The sequence below is a fragment of the Hyla sarda genome, chromosome 4 (assembly GCF_029499605.1).
Source record: "Hyla sarda isolate aHylSar1 chromosome 4, aHylSar1.hap1, whole genome shotgun sequence".
Taxonomy (NCBI): domain Eukaryota; kingdom Metazoa; phylum Chordata; class Amphibia; order Anura; family Hylidae; genus Hyla; species Hyla sarda.
This window is the reverse complement of record NC_079192.1, coordinates 190,266,541-190,283,666: the sequence shown is the minus strand read 5'-3', so window position 1 is coordinate 190,283,666 and position 17,126 is coordinate 190,266,541. Positions and strand designations below refer to the sequence as shown.

General features: G+C 44.9%; 1 protein-coding gene across 2 annotated transcripts in view; it reads right to left on the bottom strand.

The window, feature by feature from the left end:
- The window catches only part of SMKR1 (small lysine rich protein 1), a 30,320-nt gene extending 24,845 nt beyond the window's left edge, over positions 1–5,475 (bottom strand). Inside the window, exon 1 of one of the 2 annotated variants that reach the window (XM_056569330.1) lies at positions 5,349–5,475. The gene's annotated coding sequence lies outside the window, so the exon portion shown is untranslated. Of the gene's footprint in view, positions 1–915; positions 1,125–5,348 lie in introns of those variants that run through there. The other variant, XM_056569329.1, reaches the window with a different exon arrangement.
- Positions 5,476–17,126: the final 11,651 nt, after the last annotated feature.

Here is a 17,126-nt window from a genome sequence, read left to right as displayed (position 1 = left end):
TATGGGATTTTTCTAATAGCCGTTGTTACCCGTTATTCATAACGGGCGTTATTTTATGACGGGAGATAGTAACGGGAGAAACAGTGCACGCACTATTCCGTTCAATCGCCCGTCACAAAATAACGCCCGTTATGAATAACGGGTTACAACGGCTATTAGAAAAATCCCATAGACTATAATGGGATTTTCTAACGTATGTTAGGGATTTTCTAATGGCGGTTTAACCCTGCGATCGCCCGCTATTTTATAAGGGGTGTTATATAACGGTGTACTTTTCATAGTGTGAAAGCGGCCTTACAGTACAATGACTTTTACACATCCCTCCTACTTGTTGTAATGCACAATTTATTATGTTATTGGTCCGTTTTTCCAGCCATTTTTGTTTAGCCATAAAGCAGATAAATAAACGGCCAAAATACGGCGTGTGAACATAAGCCTATATGGGAATAGATCAGTGGTCCCCAAACTGTGGCCCTCCAGATGTTGCAAAACTGCAATTCCCAGCATGCCTGGACAGCCAACGGCTGTCCAGGCATGCTGGGAGTTGTAGTTTTGCAACATCTGGAGGGCCACAGTTTGGGCACCACTGGAATAGATCTACCCCCAGGTCATTACAGAGCGCCCAGGATACATTGTATTTTCTGCATTTTCCATGCTGTCTATGGATCTCCAGGCTAACCATAGAGACGCTGGTGACTGGCACACATCGGAATATGAGCTTTTAGAAAGAAGTGTCACATACTATGGCAGTGTTTCCCAACCAGGATGCCTCCAGCTGTTGCAAAACTACAACTCCCAGCATGCTCGGACAGCCTTTGGCTGTCCGAGCATGCTGGGAGTTGTAGTTTTGCAACAGCTGGAGGCGCCCTGGTTGGGAAGCACTGTACTATGGGATAACATCTGGGCGGTGCTCACCCGGCGGCGCTGTCCCGGTGCTCGGTGTCTCCGGTGGTTTGGTTACTGCACAACTATTTCCTCAGGGTGCATCCTACGGCACCGTTGCTATAGGTACACAAAGTAGCTGAGCGTGGAACAGTTGGCATGGTGACGCCTGACCCCGCCTATAAACGGCGCTCCTTAACTGGACACAGGGGTCACGTGCTCAGAGTAAATACACCGTGGGCGGGGCTATTACGGCAGGATAGGCGGTATTTGTAGTATAGCTTCAGTGTATGTGCTGGGTCCTGTGTCTGCCCGGGAGTGAAGCGCTGCAGTGCGGTGATATCCGTGCCCGGGAGTCAGCAGTATCAGGGATACTCACCATACGTCAGTGTGTGTTGCAAAACTACCACTCCAAGCAATGGTCAGCTGGTAGGGCTGAGAGTCAGTTTGGGAACCCTGAAGAAAAAAAAAAGCCTTTCCCTTCCCGCCACAGTCATTTTTGCTTTTAACCCCTTAAGGACTCAGCGTTTTTCCGTTTTTGCATTTTCATTTTTTCCTCATCACCTTCTAAAAATTATAACGCTTTCAATTTTGCACATAAAATTCCATATTATGGCTTATTTTTTGCGCCACCAATTCTTTGCAGTGACATTAGTCATTTTACCAACAAATCCACAGCGAAACGGAAAAAAAATTCATTGTGTGAAAAAATGGAAGAAAAAATTTCATTTTGTAACTTTTGGGGGCTTCCGTTTCTACGCAGTACATTTTTCGGTAAAAATGACACCTTATCTTTATTCTGTAGGTCCATATGGTTAAAATGATACCCTACTTATATAGGTTGGATATTGTCACACTTCTGAAAAAAATAACTACATGCAGGAAAATGTATACGTTTAAAATTGTCATCTTCTGACCCCTATAACTTTATTTTTTCACATACGGCCCGGTATGAGGAATCATTTTTTGCGCCGTGTTCTGAAGTTTTTATCTGTACCCTTTATGTATTGATCGGACTTTTTGATCGCTTTTTATTCATTTTTTTTTATATAAAAAGTGACCAAAAGTACTCTATTTTGGACTTTGGAATTTTTTTGCGCATACGCCATTGACCATGCGGTTTAATTAACAATATATTTTTATAGTTCGGACATTTACGCACGAGGCGATACCACATATGTTTATTTTTATTTGCACAATTTTTTTTTATGAGAAAAGGGGGGTGATTCAAACTTTTATTAGGGAAGGGGTTAAATGACCTTTATTAACTTTTTTTTCCCCCCACTATTTTTTTGGCAGTGTTATAGTTCCCATAGGGGGCTATGACACTGCACACACTGATCTTTTACCCTGATCCCTGCAAAGCCATAGCTTTGCATGGATCATCTTAATAGGGGGTTGTTTGCTCAAGCCTGGAGCTCATGCTTGGAGCAATCAAACGCCGATCGGACGCGACAGAGCAAGGTAAGGGGGCCTCTGCTCACTTCCTAGCTGATCGGGACATCACGATTTTATTGCCATAGTCCCGATCAGCCCCACTGAGCTGCCGGGAAGCTTTGACTTTCGTTTTACTTTGCAGAAGATCGCTGGGGATCTGAGTGGTCGGACCCCCGCGATCAGACACTTATCCCCTTTCCTGCGGCTAGGTGATAAGTTGTTTTCAGCCACAGATGGCCTTTAAGAAACAGGGATTTTTTTTTTTTTTTGCGTCTTTGTTTTTTCCTCCTCGCCTTCTAATAGCCATGACATTTTCCACGCACAGACCCATGTTAGGGCTTGTTTTTTGCGCTGCCAATTGTACTTTGTAATAACATCACTTATTTTACCACAAAATTTACAGTGAAACAAAAAAAAATTTTGTTGGGCAAAATTGATTTAAAAAAAACCCTGCCCTTTGGGGGGCTTCCATTTCTCTACGCAGTGCACTTTTTGGTAAAAATATCAGGTTATCTTTATTCTGTAGATTCATATGATTACAACGATACTCAAATTATAAAGATTTTGTATGAAAAATTGTATGCTTAAAAATGTCATCTTCTGATCCCTATCATTCCGTATACGGGGATGTTTAAGGGCTAATATTGTGTGCTGTGATCTGAAGTTTATATTGGTAGCATATTTGTTTTGATGGGACTTTTTGATCACTTTTTATAAAAAAATTTTTATGAAGTGACCAGAAATCAGCAATTCTGGACTGTGGTATTTTTTTACCTTCATTACATTGACCATGTGGTTTTATTAACAACATATTTTATTAGTTCAGACATTTCTGCACGTGGCAATATCAAAATGTTTTTGTTTATTTTTGTTTACATTATTTGACTTGAAAAATTATAAAATGGGGGTGATTCAAAATTTTATTAGGGAAAGGGCTTATGCCATAGCATTGATCAGTGTTATCGGTGCTTCAGTACTACAGGCTGCAGCCAGGGGCGTAGGAACCCCAACAAATCTGGGGGGATAGCATTATAACTGGGTGTGGCTATGCAGGGGTGGAGCCATAAAGGGGCTTATCCAATGGGAGGAGCCAAAAGGGACAGAACCACTCAATATTGCATGACGGTACCAAATTGAGCTTCATTTTTGGTTAATTTATATGTGCCCCTGTGCAATCATAATCCCCCCTCTGTAGCCAGTAATATGCCCCATGTACAGCCATAATGCCCACTCTGTATCCACTATGCCCTCTGTACAGTCATAATGCCCCTCTGTTGCCGCTATGCCCTCTGTGCGGTCGTTATGCCCCTATACACAGAATTAGCCCTCTGTAGCCAGTAATTTGCCCCTGTATAGTCAAAAGACTGTAGCCTCTATGCCCCTCTGTAGTCATAATGCAGTACAGAGGGCATATTACTGGCTACAGAGGGGCATAGAGGCTACAGTCTTTTGACTATACAGGGGCAAATTACTGGCTACAGAGGGCTCATTCTGTGTATAGGGGCATATTAATGGCTACAGAGGGGGCATAATGACTGCATAGGAGCCATAGTGGCTACATAGGAGGCATTATGTCCCCCTCTGTATCCACTATATCCCCTGTACAGTCATAATGCCCCCCGTAGCCCCTATAGCTCCCCCTCGGTAGTCAGTAGCCAGATATATGCGCTCTCTATATTTATAATGACCTCTCAGAGACCCCAATCATGATGTAGATGTGGTGTACATTATTCGCACAAGTACCTGCCTGTACACACACCACTCAGTTCCTCCAGGTCACCTGTACAGGAACTTGTCGCATTCTGCTCCTGCTGGTGAATGTTGCTGCCCAGCCCCACCTTCTCTCGCATCTCTTTACAGGTCACATGATAAGAGGTCATGTGATCTGTTCTTCTTCCTTCTTGGCATCGACACTGCAGAATACAGTGCCCCAATATATATTTTAAGCCCCCATAGGTAGGTGTAGGCGCTCATATTGCCCCCATAGGTAGGTGTAGGTTCCCATATTGCCCCCATAGGTAGATGTAGTCCCCCATAGGTAGATGTAGGCCCCCATGGGTTGATGTAGGTCCCCACATTGCCCCCATAGGTAGATGTAGGCGCCATAGGTAGATGTAGGCCCCTATACTCCATATTGCCCCCATAGGTAGGTGTAGGCCCCCTTATTGCCTCCATAGGTAGATGTAGGCCCCCATACTACATATTGCCCCCATAGGTAGGTTTAGGCCTCCAAAGGTAGGTACAGGCCTCGATAGGTAGGTGTAGGCCCCCATATTGCCCCCATAGGTAGGTGTAGGCCCAACACCTGTGCCGGTATAATTACTGGGATGGCTGCCTGTCTTCCTATTCCGCTTTCCTTCTGCTCGGGTTCACACAGGCATGTCAGTGTACCACCTCCTGGCAGCCTCCAGTCTTTTAAAGTGGCCACGGCAGAAGACTGGGACATCCCTGCATCCCCCTGATGCTGACTCCTTCTTCTCTCCCTTCCGTTTGCAATCCCAACTTTGCCTGCAGTCTCAGGGATTCGATAATTATCGGTCCCCCACATGATTTCCTGGGGGGGATGTTCCCCTTTACCCCCACCCCCGTTCCTACGCCCATGGCTGTAGCACCAGTCGGAAGGGAATGAGGGAGGTAGGGACCCCCTGCGATTTTGTCGCAGTCTTGCTGATCAGCTCCACTGAGCTACTGCCAATTATTTTTGGTACTTTTAGATGCCCTGATTAACTTTGATTGTGGCATCTAAAAGGTTAATTCTATACATCACCAATTTGAAGGGTTTCAAAGTTATTCATAAACCAATATCAAAGGGATTCATAAATCGATATTTTCTATAACAAGGCTAAAGGCCCAAGTAAGCATCACGAACCATGACAAAGACCTCTCTCATAAAACAAGCTCATTGCAAAAGGACAGTTAAATAAGCATACCCATTTATAAAGTGCTGATGTGCCGCCTCTCACCAGTGATGATTTCCCACTTTGAGGAGTCATGCAGTGATATATGCATCTGTGTTCAGAACAACTTACCGGTAATAAAATGTTTGACCAAGTATAGCACCTAAGTTGATAATTTTAATGGCCCATGAAGGATATAAACATCAGAATGGCCCTTGGAAGAAGAAATGTTCCTGCAGTACAGTATAAAGGTTTCATTACTATTTTTATTAACCACATATAATAACTGATTCATCAAAACCTGTCCAGAGGAAAAGTTGCCCAGTTGCCCATAGCAACCAATCAGATCGCTGCTTTCATTTTTCAGAGGCCTTTTCAAAAATGAAAGAAGTGATATGATTGGCTGCTATGGGCAACTCAGCAACTTTTCCTCTGGACAGGATTTGATAAATCTCCCCAATTGATCCCACACATTTCCCTATTCCTCAGGGGTCAGTAGGACTAGAGGCATACTGATGCCAGATGGCATAATACTGTCTACAGGTTCTGCCAATATCATCAGCATTTATCTAATGCTTTTGGCCTGACTTAACCCCTTAAGGACTCAGCGTTTTTCCGTTTTTGCATTTTCATTTTTTCCTCATCACCTTCCAAAAATCATAACGCTTTCAATTTTGCACCTAAAATTCCATATTATGGCTTATTTTTTGCACCACCAATTCTACTTTGCAGTGACATTAGTCATTTTACAAAAAAATCCACGGCGAAACGGAAAAAAAATCATTGTGCGACCAAATTGAAGAAAACATGTCATTTTGTAACTTTTGGGGGCTTCCGTTTCTATGCAGTGCATTTTTCGGTAAAAATAACACCTTCTCTTTATTCTGTAGGTCCATACGGTTAAAATGATACCCTACTTATATAGGTTGGATATTATCGTACTTCTGAAAAAATCATAACTACATGCAGGAAAATTTATATGTTAAAAATTGTCATCTTCTGACCCCTATAACTTTTCTATTTTTCCACGTACGGGCTGGTATGAGGACTCATTTTTTGCGCCGTGTTCTGAAGTTTTTATCAGTACCATTTTTGTATTGATCAGACTTTTTGATCGCTTTTTATTCATTTTTTCATGATATAAAAAGTGACCAAAAATACACTATTTTGGACTTTGGAATTTTTTTGCGCACACGCCATTGACCGTGCGATTTAATTAACAATATATTTTTATAGTTCGGACATTTCCGCACGCGGCGATAGCACATATTTTTATTTTTATTTACACAGTATTTTTTATGGGAAATGGGGTGATTCAAACTTTTAATAGGGGAGGAGTTAAATGACCTTTGTTCACTTTTTTTTTTTTTGCAGTGTTATAGCTCCCATAGGGACCTATAACACTGCACACACTGATCTCCTATGCTGATCCCTGCAAAGCCATAGCTTTGCAGGGAGCAGTCAGATAGGCGGTCGATTGCTCAAGCCTGTAGCTCAGGCTTGGAGCAATCAATCGACGATCGGACGCCGCGGAGAGAGGTAGTTTCTGTGATAAGTTAGAAAAAGGGGACAACCGTGTACGGCGCCTCTAGTATTACCCCAGTGGAAACAAAGGTAGGTATGAGGTGGCAGTTGGGGCAAAATAGAGCCCCCTTCACATGGCCGCTCACCTTGATATAAAAGAATAAAGGCGTATCACCCAACACACGGGAAGGGGGGGTACAGGATGGGAGGTCAGCTGCTGTGCCGCAAGTCGCTGGACTCCGAGAGGGTCCTGGTAGAGATGCGAAGATAGAAGAAAAAGACCTTTCAACCGGCGCTGCTGATTCACCACATCAGAGACAGGAGTAGGGGTTCAGGAACCACTTAGGATCCACTTTTATTAGGATTACGCGTTTCAAGGGGAGCCCCCTCTTCTTCAGATCAGGAGAGAGGTAAGGAGACCTCCGCCTGCATCCCAGCTGATCGGAACATCGCGATTTTATCCCGATGTCCCGATCAGCCCGATTGAGCTGCCGGGAACGGTTTACCTTCGTTTTCAGACGCGGCACTGCGATCAGTGCCGCACGCTATTAGCCATGGGTCCCGGCTGTTGTTAGAGGCCGGGCCCGACCTGCTATGACGCGGGGCCACAGATCGGGAGCGGACTCATGACATAGCAGTACGTCATGAATCCTTAACCCCTTACATCAAATGGACGTTTATGAACGTGCAGCTGGGGACCAATCAGACTGGTTCCCTGCTGCTGATCGTTGTATTAGTCAGTCAGTAAATGACTGACGAATGACAAGGACTTGCGGGGTTCCGGGCTGATCGGAACTGTCAGAGACTGCCCCAATCATCTTAAGGTATAGGAGCGAGGTGCCAGCTGCCACCTCGCTCCTAAACCCCTGCCATTGGTCGTTAGGACTAGCGACCAATGGTAGGAGGGGGGTGGGGGGTTAAAGTTGAAATCCCCACTCTGCCCCGCCCCTGGATGTCGGGGCAGAGCGGGGGGAAGATGGCGGAGGGTCCGGGACCGGCGATCATGTCCCGGGACCGGTGATCATCGCAGGACCGACGGAGGCATCGCGGGACCGACGGACGCAGCGGCGGACGCAGCAGTAAAGATAAGCGGTAAGTGATCTTCACTGCTGCATCCTAGGAGTTGCCAAACTACAACTCCCAGCAACATCTGGTTGGCCACTGTTTGGACACCACTGTGCAGTGATGTCCAAACTATAGGCCTTCCAGATGTAGCAAAACTACAACTCCCAGCATGCCCAGACAGTCCAGGCATGCTGGGAGTTGTAGTTTTGTAACATGTGGCTCTTCAGATGTTGCAGAACTGCAACTTCCAGCATGCCTTGACAGTCTGGGCATGCTTGGAGTTGAAGTTTTGCAACATCTGGAGGGCTATAGTTTGGACACCACTGCAAAGTGGTGTCCAAACTGTGGCCCTCCAGATGTTGCAAAACTACAACTCCCAACATGTCCTTTGGCTGTCTGGGCATGCTGGGAGTTGTAGTTTTGCAACAGCGGGAGGCACACTGGTTGGGAAACACGGAGTTAAGTAACAAACTCTGTGTTTTGCAACCAGTGTGCCTCCAGCTGTTGCATAACTACAACCCCCAGCATGCCCTTCAGTTGTCACTGCATGCTGAGAGTTGTAGTTTTTGCAACGGCGGAAGGCACACCGGTTGCAAAGTTTGTTACCTAACTCAGTGTTTCGCAACCAGTGTGCCACCAACAATTTCAAACTGCAACACCCAGCATGCAATAATAGACCATAGATGCTGGAAGTTGTAGTTTTGCAACAGCTGGAGGCACACTGGTTGCGAAACACTGAGTTAAGTAACAAACTCTGTGTTTTACAACCAGTGTGCCTCCAGCTGTTACATAACTACAACCCCCAGCATGCACGGACAGCCAAAGGGCATACTGGTAGTGGTAGTCTTGCAACAGCAGGAGGTTTGCCCCCCCAGGGTACATTCACACGGGCAGGTTTACAGCGAGTTCTTGCTACAAGTTTGAGATTCGGCGAATTTTCGCTGTGAACCCGCCCGTGTGAGTGTACCCTAAAAACACTACACTACACTTACACATAATAAAGTTTAAAACACTACATATACATATACCCCTACACAGTCGTCCCCCCCAAATAAAAAAAATTCTCGTATGACACTGTTTGCCAAATGGAGCCTCCAGCTGTTGCAAAACAACTCCCAGTATTGCTGGACAGCCATTGACTTTCCAGACATGCTGGAAGTTTTTCAACAGCTGGAGGCACCCTGTTTGGGAAACACTGCCGTAGAGTATTTTTGGTATCGGAGGCAAGTTTAATTCTTGCATCCGGGTCCGTCCCTATGCAAATCCCTTATTTTGGCCTCAAACGCGTATGGCGCTCTCTCACTTCGGAGCCCTGTCGTATTTCAAGGCAACGGTTTAGGGCCACATATGGGGTATCTCCGTACCCGGGAGAAATTGTGTTACAAATTTTGGGGAGCTTTTTCTCCTTTTACCCCTTATGAAAAGGTAAAGTTGGGGTCTACTCCAGCATGTTAGTGTAAAAAAAAAAAAAATTTTTTTACACTAACATGCTGGTGTTGCCCCATACTTTTCATTTTCACAAGAAGTAAAAGGAGAAAAAGACCCCCAAAATTTGTAACACAATTTCTCCTGAGTACGGAAATACCCAATATGTGGGCGTAAAGTGCTCTGCGGGTGCACAGCATGGCTCAGAAGAGAAGGAGTGCCATTCCAGAGAAGTTGTCTGGAATTGAAGGCCATGTGTGTTTACAAAGCCCCCCTGGTGCCAGAAAAATGCTCACTGCACCCCTTATTAAATTCTGTGAGGGGTGCAGTTTCCGAAATAGGATCACATGTGTGGGGGGGGGTCCATTGTTCTGGCACTACAGGGGGCTTTGTAAAGGCACATGGCCCCCGACTTCTATTCCAAACAAATTCTCTCCCCAAAGCCCAATGGCGCTCCTTCTCTTCTGAGCATTGTAGTTCACCAGCAGAGCATTTACATCCACATATGGGGTATTTCCATACTCAGAAGAAACGGGGTTACAAATTTTGGGGGCATTTTCTCCTATTACAACATTATAGTGAAAAAATTTTTTACACATCCAATTTTAACGAAAAGTCGTCAAAAACCTATGGGGTGTTAAGGCTCACTGTACCCCTTGTTACGTTCCTTGAGGGGTGTTGTTTGCAAAAATAGTATGCCACATGGGTTCTTTTTAGCTGCTCTGGCACTATAGGGGCTTCCTAAATATGACATGCCCCCAAAAACCATTTCACAAAAACTCGCTCTCCAAAATCCCTTTGTCGCTCCTTCCCTTCTGAGCCCTTTACTGCGCCCGCTGAAAACTTTACATACACATATGAGGTATTTCCTTACTCGAGAGAAATTGAGTTACAAATTGTGGGGGATTTCTCTCCTTTTACCTCTTGTAAAAATTCACAAACTGGGTCTACAAGAACATGCGAGTGTAAAAAATGCTGATTTTGAATTATCTCCTTCACTTTGCTGCTATTCCTGTGAAACACCTAAAAGGTTAAAACACTTACTGAATGTCATTTTGAATAATTTGAGGGGTGCAGTTTTTATAATGGGGTCATTTATCGGGTATTTCTAATATGAAGGCCCTTCAAATCAACTTCAAAACTGAACTGATCCATGAAAAATTCCAATTTTGAAAATTTTGTGAAAAATAGGAAAATTGCTGCTGAACTTTGAAGCCCTCTGATGTCTTCCAAAAGTAAAAACATGGCAACTTTATGATGCAAACATAAAGTAGACATATTGTATATGTGAATCAATATATAATTTATTTGGAATGTCTATTTTCCTTACAAGCAGAGAGCTTCAAAGTTAGAAAAATGCAAAATTTTCATATTTTTCATGAAATTTTGGAATTTTTCACCAAGAAATGATGCAAGTATCAACGAAAATTTACCACTATGTTAAAGTAGAATATGTCACGAAAAAACAATCTCGGAATCAAACTCATAAGTAAAAGCATTCCAGAGTTATTAATGCTTAAAGTGGTCAGATGTGCAAAAAATGCTCTGGTCCTTAAGGTGAAAATGGGCTTGGTCCTTAACCCCTTCATGACCCAGCCCATTTTCACCTTCAGGACCTGGGCATTTTTTGAACATCTGACCACTGTCACTTTAAACATTAATAACTCTGGAATGCTTTTACTTATCATTCTGATTCCGAGATTGTTTTTTCGGGACATATTCTACTTTATGTTATTGGTAAAATTTCACTGATATTTGCATCCTTTCTTGGTAAAAAATCTAAAAATTTCATGAAAATTTTGAAAATTGAGCATTTTTCTAACTTTGAAAGTCTCTGCTTGAAAGGAAAATGGATATTCCAAATAAATTACATATTGATTCACATATACAATATGTCTACTTTGTGTTTGCATAAAAAAATTGACAAGTTTTTACTTTTAGAAGACACCAGAGGGCTTAAATTTTCCAATTTTTCTCAAGATTTTCAAAATCGTACTTTTTCAGGGACCAGTTCAGGTTGGAAGTGGATTTTAAGGGTCTTCATATTAGAAATACCCCATAAATGACCCCATTATAAAAACTACACTCCCCAAAGTATTCAAAATGACATTCAGTAAGTGTTTTAACCCTTTAGGTGTTTCACAGGAATAGCAGCAAAGTGAAGGAGAAAATTCTAAATCTTCATTTTTTACACTCGCATGTTCTTGTAGACCCAATTTTTGAATTTTTACAAGGGGTAAAAGGAGAGAAATCACCCTAAAATTTGTAACCCAATGTCTCTCGAGTAAGGAAATACCTCATATGTATATGTCAAGTGTTCGGCGGGCTCAGAAGGGAAGGAGCGACAGTGGGATTTTGGAGAGTGAGTTTTTCTGAAAGGGTTTTGGGGGGCATGTCCCATTTAAGAAGCCCCTATGGTGCCAGAACAGTGGACCCCCCCACATATGACCCCATTTTGGAAACTACACCCCTCATGGAATTTAATAAGGGGTGCAGTGAGCATTTACACCCCACTGGCGTTTGACAGATATTTGAAACAGTGGACTGTGCAAATGAAAAATTTTATTTTTCATTTTCACAGACCACTGTTCCAAAAATCTGTCATACGCCAGTGGGGTGTAAATTCTCACTGCACCCCTTATTACATTCCGTGAGGGGTGTAGTTTCCAAAATGGGGTCACATATGGATATTTATTGTTTTGCGTTTGTCAGAACTGCTGTAACAATCAGCCACCCCTGTGCAAATCAACTCAAATGTACATGGCGCACTCTCCCTTCTGGGCCTTGTTGTGCGCCCCCAGAGCACTTTGCGCCCACATATGGGGTATCTCCGTACACGGGAGAAATTGCATTACAAATTTAGAGGGTCTATTTTCCCTTTTACCTCTTGTGAAAATGAAAATTATAGGGCAACACCAGCATGTCAGTGTAAAAAAATTATTATTTTACACTAACATGCTGGTGTAGACCCCAACTTCACCTTTTCATAAGGGGTTAAAGAAGAAAAAGCCCCCCAAAATTTGTAAGGCAATTTCTCCCGAGTACGGCGATACCCCATACGTGTCCCAAAACTGTTGCCCTGAAATACGACAGGGCTCCAAAGTGAGAGAGCGCCATGCGCATTTGAGGCCTAAATTAGGGATTTGCATAGGGGTGGACATAAGAGTATTCTATGCCAATGATTCCCAAACAGGGTGCCTCCAGCTGTTGCAAAACTCCCAGCATGCCTGGACAGTCAATGGCTGTCCGGCAATACTGGGAGTTATTATTTTGCAACAGCTGGAGGCTCCGTTTTGGAAACAGTAGCGTACCAGACGTTTTTCATTTTTTTGGGGAGGGGGGCTGTGTAGGGGTATGTGTATATGTAGTGTTTTTTACTTTTTATTTTAGGTTAGTGTTAGTGTAGTGTAGTGTTTTTAGGGTACAGTCACATGGGCAGAGGTTCACAGCAAGTTTGCCGCTGGAAGTTTGAGCTGCAGCGCAAAATTTGCGCCATCTCAAACTTGCAGCACTCACTGTAAACCTCCGCCCATGTGAGTGTACCCTGTACATTCACATTGGGGGGAGGAGGCAAACATCCAGCTGTTGCAAACTCCGAGCATGCCCTTTGGCTGTCCGTGCATGCTGGGAGTTGTAGTTTTGCAACAGCTGGAGGCACACTGGTTTGGAAACACTAAGTTAAGTAATAAACTTTCAAGTGTTTTGCAACTAAACTTAGTGTTTCCAAACCAGTGTGCCTCCAGCTGTTGCAAAACTACAACTCCCAGCATGCATGGTCTGTCAGTGCATGCTGGGAGTTATAGTTTTGCAACAGCTGGAGGCACTGAGGTAGGAAACGGACAATGTTTCCCAACTAGTGTGCCTCCAGTTTTTGCAAAACTACAACTCCCAGCATGCCCAGACTGCCCAGGCATGCTGGAAGTTGTAGTTCGGCAATATCTGAAGGATCAGATGTTGCCGAACTACAACTTCCAGCATGCTTGGGCAGTCTGGTATCCTGGGAGTTGTAGTTTTGCAACATCTGGAGGTCCACAGTTTGGAGACCACTGTATAATGGTCTCCAATCTGTGCTCTTCCAGATGTTAGAGAACTACAACTCCCAGCATGCCTGGACAGACTGAGCATGCTGGGATTTGTAGTTTTGCAACATCTGGAAGAGCACAGATTGGAGACCATTATACAGTGGTCTCCAAACTGTGGACCTCCAGATGTTGCAAAACTGCAACTCCCAGCATGCCCAGAAAGCCAAAGGCTGTCTGGGCATGCTGGGAGTTGCAGTTTTGAAACTCGCAGAGGCAGCGGTGAGATCGCTTTACGGCGATCTCACTGCTGCCAATGAAGATACCGCCCTGCTGCCGGAAACTCACCGCCGGGACGCACCACCCCCGAGACCGCCTGAAGGACGCCGCTCGCGCCGGGACCGCTCGGGACACCGCATGGCCGGGTAAGTGACGCCGGGGACGAGTAAGGGACACTTAGCAGAGCGGTGTGTGTCCCGATCCCCGTGATCGGGACTCACACACTGCGCTGCTAAGTATTCTGATAGCGAAACGCTGCTATCAGCTAGTCAGATTTGACCAGCTGATAGCAGCGATCGCTTGGGGGGGGGGGGGATGAAACCCCCCGTGGTCGCATGGTAAGATGGCTGGCTATCAGTGATAGCCCCCTTCTTTCCGGGCGCTGCGGGATGCCGCGAGTAGCGGCAAAAATGTTCATGACGTACCTGTATGTCATGGGTCGGGAACACCTTGCCACTCTTGACGTACAGGTATGTCATAGGTCGGGAAGGGGTTAAAGGAGTACTCCCGTGGAAAACTTTTTTTTTTAAATCAACTGTGCCAGAAAGTTAAACAGATTTGTAAATCACTTCTATTAAAAAATCTTAAACCTTCCAGTACTTTTTAGGGGCTGTATACTAAAGAGAAATCCAAAAAAGAAATGCATTTCCTCTGATGTCATGACCACAGTGCTCTCTGCTGACCTCTGCTGTCCATTTTAGGAACTGTTTTCTATGGGGATTTTCTCCTACTCTGGACTGTTTCTAAAATGGACAGCAGAGGTCAGCAGAGAGCACTGTGGTCATGACATCAGAGGAAATGCATTTCTTTTTTGGATTCCTCTCTAGTATAAAGCCCCAAAAAGTACTGGAAGGATTAAGATTTTCAAATCTGTTTAACTTTCTGGCACCAGTTGATTAAAAAAAAAAAAGTTTTCCACGGGAGTACTCCTTTAACCTCCTGCAGCGCTTCTTACTTCTTCCCTAGATGTCTGCTGACAAAGCCGTCCTGGCACAAATAATCCCTGACAGGTTGCTTCTGCTGGAACTGGAGCTTGGCATCCCAGGCCTCTTTGGAAGCCAGATTGATTGAAAACCAGAGATATACAATGGGCAATATCTGCCACTTCTGCAATCACAGGCGTCTCTGGAGAGTGCAGCCTCGGGTGGCAAATTTTGCAAACAGTCAGTGTCAATGTATAGAGTTACAATATACTTTATGAAACTTGGCTTATTATACTTGGCTTGGCTTTATTATACTGTATACTGCAAAGTAATATAAAGTAGCCAAGGCTATTGTACTGGGAAGGCCTCTCTCTCTTACTTTAGCTGTTACTGTTAACCTGTTGGGGACGAAGGGCGTATGCATACGCCCTTGCGTCCTGGTACTTAAGGACGAAGGGCGTATCCATACGCCCGTGGGAATTTCGGCACGCGCCGGGCGGGGACCGGGCCGGGGTGACTGCTGATTAGTGTTGAGCGGCATAGGCCATATTCGAATTCGCGAATATATGGACGAATATTCGTCATATTCGCGAATATTCGCATATTCGTAATAGTCTCGTTTTATTTTTGCATATGCGAATATTCGCACATGCGAAAATTAACATATGCGAAAATTTGTATATACAAAAATTTACATATGCGAAAATTCGTATATACGAAAATTAGCAAATGCAAATTTTCGCATATGCGAAAATTCGCACACCAGTCTCACACAGTAGTATTAGAGCCTTCTTACACCACATAAGCTGGAAGCAGAGAGGGATGATCACTGTGATGTGTACTGTGAAAAAAAAAAAAAAAAATACGAATATTCGTAATTACGAATATATATAGCGCTATATTCGCGAATATTCGCGAATTCGCGAATATGCGATATTCACGAATAAAATTCGAATTGCGAATATTCGCGAGCAACACTACTGCTGATATCTATCAGCAGGCACCCCGTGCAAATGCCCAGGGGGGTCATTAGACCCCCCCATGTCGGCGATCGGCGCAAATCGCAAGTGAATTCACACTTGCGATTTGCGCCGATTACGGGTCATTACGGGTCTATGGTGACCCGGAATAGAAGGGGGATCGCGGGTGTCTAAAACACCCACGATCCCCCTAAAGCGATAGGAGTGAGGTGGCAGGGTTGCCACCCCTCCTATCCCTGCTATTGGTGGTCTAGACGCGACCACCAATAGCAGATCAGGGGCGGAGGGGTTTACTTTCGTTTTCCCCGTCCTGCCCTCCCACAATAGGTGGGCCAGAATGGGGAAAACGAAGAGGAGCGGTGCCGAAGTCCACTTACCACTCCGGAGGCAGCGGAGCGACGGGGATCGGCGGCGGCGACGGAGATCTGCGGCTGCGTGCGGCAGAAGAGGACGGCTCCCGGATGCGACGGAAGCCAGTGAGTATTTGCCTAGCAACATCTAGAGGGCTACAGTCTGAGACCACTATAGTGGTCTCTAGACTGTAGCCCTCTAGATGTTGCAAAACTACAACTCCCAGCATGCCCAGACAGCTGTTTGCTGTGTGGGCATGCTGGAATTTGTAGTTTTGCAACAGCTGGAGGTCTGCAGTTTAGAGACCACTGCACAGTGATCTCTATACTGCCCTCTAGATCTTGCAAAACTACAACTCCTAGCATGCCCACACAGCTGTTTGCTGTCTGGGCATGCTGGGAGTTGTAGTTTTGCAACATCTGGAGGTCCACAGTTTGGAGATCACTGTTCAGTGGTCTCTGAATTGTAGCACTCCAGATGTTGCAAAACTACAAATTCCAGCATGCCCACACAGAAAACAGCTGTCTCGGCATGCTGGGAGTTGTAGTTGCGTACCTCCAGCTGTTGCATAACTACATCTCCCAGCATGCCCTTCTGTGATCAGACATGCTGGGAATTGTAGTTTTGCAACAGCTGGAGGCACACTGGTTGGAAAATACTGAGTTAGGTAACAGAACCCAACTCAGTATTTTCCAACCAGTGTGCCTCCAGCTGTTTCAAAACTACAACTCCCAGCATGTACTGACAGACCGTGCATGCTGGGAGTTTTAGTTTTGCAACAGCTGGAGGCTCACTGGTTGGAAAATACTGAGTTAGGTAACAGAACCTAACTGAAGGTTTTCCAACCAGTGTGCCTCCAGCTGTTGCAAAACTACAACTCCCAGCATGTACTGACAGACCGTGCTGGGAGTTGTAGTTTTGAAACAGCTGGAGGTTTGCCCCCCCCCCCCGATGTGAACGTATAGGGTACATTCACACGGGCGGGTTTACAGCAAGTTTCCTGCTTCAAGTATGAGCTGCGGCAAATTTTTCGCCGCAGCGCAAATTCCTAGCGGGAAACTCACCGTAACCCGCCAGTGTGAATGTACCCTAAAAACACTACACTACACTAACACATAATAAAGAGTAAAACGCTACATAAACACCCCCTTACACTGTCCCCCCCAATAAAAAGGAAAAACGTATTGTACAGCAGTGTTTCCAAAACGGAGCCTCCAGCTGTTGCAAAACAACAACTCCCAGCATTTCCGGACAGCCACTGACTGTCCAGGCATGCTGGGAGTTTAGCAACAGCTGGAGGCACCCTGTTTGGGAATCACTGGCGTAGAATACCCCTATGTCCAC